Genomic DNA, 5,581 nt, shown 5'->3' with positions numbered 1-5,581 from the left:
TTTACACTGGCAACAGAGAAGCTCTATCAGATGCCATTGTTGTTGTTTTTAAAAAACATTTTTTTAAGTCCTGTAATACTCAACTCATAGGAATATTCCTTTTAAAGACTATTTTGAAAATTTTTAATAGATTCAGTAAAATATCATTATTCTGGGCCACCTGTGGAGAGGTGGAAATAGACTTATTATATCAAACTGGACATTTTTATGGTGTTCATTAAACCAGGTTATGCTCAGAAAATATTTAAACATTTCCAACAGATTTGCAGACAAAAAGGAATTAAAACATTACTTTTTGAATGAGCTATTTAAAAATAATAATAACCATGTTCAGGAATAGCTATAGATACTAACGCAAATAACTATAGAAAAGCCATCAACCCAACTCAAGGGGTTATTTATGATGAAAGAGACCTTACAAAGCTTTTGATCTCACCCTTTATTTTACAAATGAGATCCATAAAGGAGAAGTGACTTCCCGAATATCCCACAAAGAGTTGGCAGAGCAGGCACAGAGCTTTGACTTCTAGCAGTCCCCTTCAAAGAAAAGCAAAAACAGCCCTGCTTTTTCTTCCTTCTGACTAGAAAGGAATCTGTTGCCTCACAAAGCAAAATTATTTCAGTCCACCACACTCAAAGACTTTTCTGAAGTACGTGCATATATACTTCCATAGTTTCTGCCTTTGGGTAAACATATGACATTAAAGAGGGACTTTCTGTTAAGACCCAAGTGGTCTGTTTGGGCGTTTAAAGGTTTCCTTGAACTTTTATTCTTACAAGGGAGCATGGTGAACACTTTTCCAGGCCCACCCTTTATGCAGCAATCCAACACATGTTAATCAACTCTCAACACTCTGTATTATGCAGCACTCCTAGAGACTGCCTCTCCAAAAGAGCAGAAGATGAGCACTACGGGACATAGGGCTTTTTTTCCACATAATAAAGTCTCAAGAAGGAGCAGAGAAGCAAATGGAGTTTAATATAAACACTGAATCACAGATGAAAGAATCCAATCAAATGCTGACAAAAGAAAAACATCAGAATGGGGTAGGCAAGCAACAACCTGCACAAAACCCCATAACCACCCTGACAACCAAGCTTTCACACCTACTCTGGGGAAATTCAACACCCCATTAGAGGGGCTGGAGCAGACTTCCCCAGGGGAAAACTCTATAAGCAGTAAAGAGAAGTTGATGAGACATTTTCAGAATCATCGTTGTACACATGACACCCAAGGTGTTTACACTCCTTTCTCTTCTAAGTTCTTTGGGGGATTTATAATGAGGAAATATGAGAAATCAAAAAAGTAATAAGCCTCACTCCCATATAGCTGTGAGGAGAATAAAATAAGGCCACTTCATAAAATTTCTCCTTCGTGATATTTCCCTTTCAAAAATGCCAAAGAACTTCTTCAAATACAGTATTTTGGGAAAGGTTAACTTGCATTTCTGTTGCTTTGAATGAAATTAAAGTTGTTTTACGCTAACAATATTAGTAATAATTATAAGCTAAAATAAATAATACTAGTAATGACAATATTTGCAATCAGACACTGTCCGCATCTTCCTCTGCACCACCCAGTCCTGGCCACCACCATTAGCCTCATTTTCTGAATGAGAATCTTCTGTGCCCTCCCTGGTTCCAAACCTGCCCTGATAACTGAGTGAACTTTTAAATGAAAATCAGAGTACGTCTTTTCTGTTTATCCTCTACAATGGCTCCTTCAACTCAGAAGAAAACCCAACATTTCCCCCTTGCATACGCCGACACTGACTGATCCGCCCCCTGCCAGTCTCTCTGACCCCATCTTTCTTCTATTGCTTACCAGTCTCCTGCCACGTTGGCGTTTCACTGTTTTTCACACCTGCCAAGCTTCCTCTCATCTCACGGCCTTTACCCTTGTTATTACCTCTGCCTAGAACACATTTCCTCCCTGGCTTTTTGTTGCTCTCTCATTCTCCCTATTCCAGTCTCTACATGCATGTCGCCTTCTCTTAAAGGCCATCCTTCCTCACCCTCTCCAAAACCACCAGCCAGGCCTCCAGTCTATCTCCTCGACCTTATCATCTCATCTAGGCCTTCCATCTCCAATGCACTTATCACTGTCTAATATTAGACTATGCATGCACAAGTTCACTTATTTATCATGTGTTGTCCTTCATTCTAAGATAGGCAGCAAGCAGCAGAGACTTGTCTTATTCAAAACCATCTCTCCAAAGTCCAGAATAATGCCTGACACCTAACAGACACTCTATAAATAGTTACAAAATGAATCAATGAACAATAATAAAAATTTAGCAAGTATCTACTATGTGCTGATACTTTATTTATATTACCTCTAATCCTAAACACAAGAAACTCTTCCAGATAAAGAGTGTTTCCATTTTCTTATCTAAAGAGAAAAGAGTTCAGAGAGCTTGAGTAACCTTCCCAAAGTCACGCAAATAACAAATGCCTGAGCCAGGATTTAAATCCAGATCTCCCTGATTCGAAGGTCTATTTTCTTTCCATTATACAACACAATGCTTTGAAGATACCAACAAAGTTAATACTAATAATAGCAAATATTTATAAGGTACTTACCAAGTGCCAAACACTGTTGTAAGTACTTTATATGTATCAGCTCACTTAAAGCTCACGACAACCCAATGATATTGGTACTTTTATCTCATCCCACAGATAAGGAAGCTGGAGCTCAGAGAGATTAAATTTGTTTGCCCAGGATAACACAGGCAGTCAGTGGAAGAATTGAGATTCAATCCTAGCTCATCCAGATTTAGAATCTGTGCTTCTAACTTCTATGCTATAAAGTGAGAGAAGATGTTTCCTTTGTATTATTTCTAAGGCAAAACATTTGAGGCACAAAATGGTGTTAATATCTCCATAAAAGTCACACTGAGACAACTCTGCAACAGTACATCTGCCCACCAGTGTCCAGGACCCTGAGTACACACAAGAGCTGAGGACTGCTTAGAAAAGGCATGATCAGGACGCCTGGGTGGCTCAGTCATTAAGCATTCGTCTTCAGCTCAGGTCATGACCTTACACTTTGTGAGTTTGAGCCCCATGTTGGGCTCTGTGCTGACAGTATGGAGGCTGGAGCCTGCTTCGAGTTCTGTGTCTCCCTCTCTCTCTGCCCCTCCCCCATTCTCTCTCTCTCTCTCTCTCTCTCTCTCTCAAAAATAAACATTAAAAGAAGAAAGAAAGAGAAGTAAACACATGGTCCTCTATACTGGGAGCCAATAATAAATAAAAAAATAATACCCTGTAGAGCATTTCAATGTGTGTTTACATAGCACCTTAGCATAAACTCCCTTAATTGATTTTTGGAAAGGTATTCATTTTAAATAAAATTGCCATTCCAACCAACCTACTTTTTACCAAAGTGCCTTGAACTAAATTTGTGCCAGATTACTAGTAGCTGGATTCCAAGCCCATTTTCCAAGTGAGGAAATTGAAGGTCATGGAAGTTAGTGGACAAACATCAAATATGTCTTTAGGAAATAAAACTAAATTATTGGTTCCAAAGCAATCCATAAATAGCTTTACCCAATGGCAGTATCGTAGCCAATGAGGTTTATCTGAGGTGTGATTATTGCTAATTGACACCAAAGCAATCCATAACTGAGGTAGAAAAGTTTGCAGGGAAAAGCTAACACATTTGCCCTGAGGCTGTTACCTTTAGAAGATCTTGTTTTTAAGACTGGACTTTGACTGGCATCTGGAAACTTAGTTTTTAAAATACTCACTAATTGGTAAGGTCTGACTGCTGTGCCAGCTTGCCAAGACTGTTTACAAAAAGTTTTGTTTTCATCTTTTTATGGTCAGAACCTTCTTTAGAATCTTACAGTCTGGACTTTGGTTGGCCTGGGTGCCTCTGTGATCAACTTCTAGGGAAAACCATGAATGAATCACAAACAGCCTTCCCTGGACAGGTGTTGACGTATTTTTACTGCAGGAGAGTATGATGTATGTGACCCCTCACGGAAGGCAAAGGGCACAAGAAGCCAGTCCAGGGATTTCTCCAGACTCTGCCCGATGTGATTTTTCAGATGTGTTTTTACTGATATAGCTGTACATCCTTACTATGCTTCTGTAATAAATCTTAACTATGAGTATGATGCTGAAATCTGTGAATCCTAGCAAATCACCAAATATGTGGGTGGTCTTGGAGGTCCACAAAACAGAAAGGCAATAGAAGAATAATAGAGACAAGGGAGAATGGAGGCATCTCTGGGGATAGACCTGAAAGCCAAGAGATTCAATGGGGTTATACACCTTGTAACTACCCCCAAAGTAGAAAACCAACACCCATGACCATGGAATTCACTCATGCAATTCCTCCAATAAAGAAGTGTTATTACAATAGTCTCCTCCTAGTCATGGTTTCACTATCCCACAGTTTCAGTTACCCATGGTCAGCTGTGATCCAGAAAGAGATGACCCTCCTTTTTTTTTTAATTTTTTAAATTTATGTATAGTTGATACACAATGATGTAACATTAGCTTCAGGTGTAAGACATAGTGATTCAAAAACTCTATTTGTTATGCTATGCTCACCACAAGTGCAGCTGCTCTATCTTTTATTGGGAGTCTTTAGGCAGGGAGGGAAGAAAGGACACATATTTGTTTGTGCCAACTTCACTACCCATTTTTAGGACATAAAGATCAGCCCTGTTTGCAGAGCCAGATCTTTCCCTCCTCCCTCTCCAAAGTATCTGCATCAGGGATGTGATTTGGTGAGAAGAGTAAGGAGGAAAGAGGAAAGGCCAAATTTCTGGACAATCTTCTTACCTGTGTTATTAAAATGGCTGCAGAGCAGACATACAGGATGATGTTGAAACTTTGGTCTCATTTGTGAAAATGTGTGCAATTTTTCCCCACACTACACTACCTACAAATCACCAAATTACAAATTAACCCTTTGTGATCCTTGGAGTAATAAGCCATTTCTTTGGGGCTTTCTCTTTCTGGGAATTGGGAGGGAAAGAAGCAAGGTATCATTCTGCTCTTCATTAGTATTTCGGTCCCAACATGCAAATACAATTTTCTATGTAACTTTTTTGTGGTACCTACCAAAATGAATATTTAAATTAGATAAGTTATATGAAAAAAAGAAGGAAAATACCATGTCTAAGTAAAAAAACAAACCTCATCCCCAAATCCAACAATGCTATTACAATATCATTGACTATATTCCCCATGGCGTACCTTTTGTCCCCATGACTTATTCATAAATGGAAGCCCGCATCTCCCACTCCTCTTCCCTCATTTTGTTTATCCCTCCATCCCTTTGCCTTTGGCAATTATCAGTTTGTTCTCTATTTATGGTTCTGATTCTGCTTTTCACTTATTGATTTCTTTTAGATTCATGTATGAGTATCTTTTAGATACTCATGTATGAGTATCTCTTTCTCTGGCTGACTTATTTCACTTAGCATTATACCCTTTAAGTCCATCCATGTTGTCATAAATGACATAATCTCATCCTTTTTTATAGCCATGTAATATTCCATTATAATATATACCACATCTTCCTTATCCATTTGTCTATCAAGGGACACTTAGGTTGCTTCCATAT

General features: G+C 38.7%; 1 pseudogene; it reads left to right on the top strand.

Annotated features, from left to right (window-relative positions):
• Nucleotides 1-3,541: 3,541 nt before the first annotated feature.
• LOC121034296 (uncharacterized) lies at nt 3,542-3,703 on the top strand (annotated as a pseudogene).
• The last annotated feature ends 1,878 nt before the right edge of the window (nt 3,704-5,581 follow it).

Source organism: Herpailurus yagouaroundi, unplaced genomic scaffold (assembly GCF_014898765.1).
Source record: "Herpailurus yagouaroundi ecotype Mexico unplaced genomic scaffold, PumYag 159, whole genome shotgun sequence".
Lineage (NCBI taxonomy): Eukaryota > Metazoa > Chordata > Mammalia > Carnivora > Felidae > Herpailurus > Herpailurus yagouaroundi.
The sequence above is the reverse complement of the archived record's forward strand: the minus strand, read 5'-3'. Positions and strand labels throughout refer to the sequence as shown.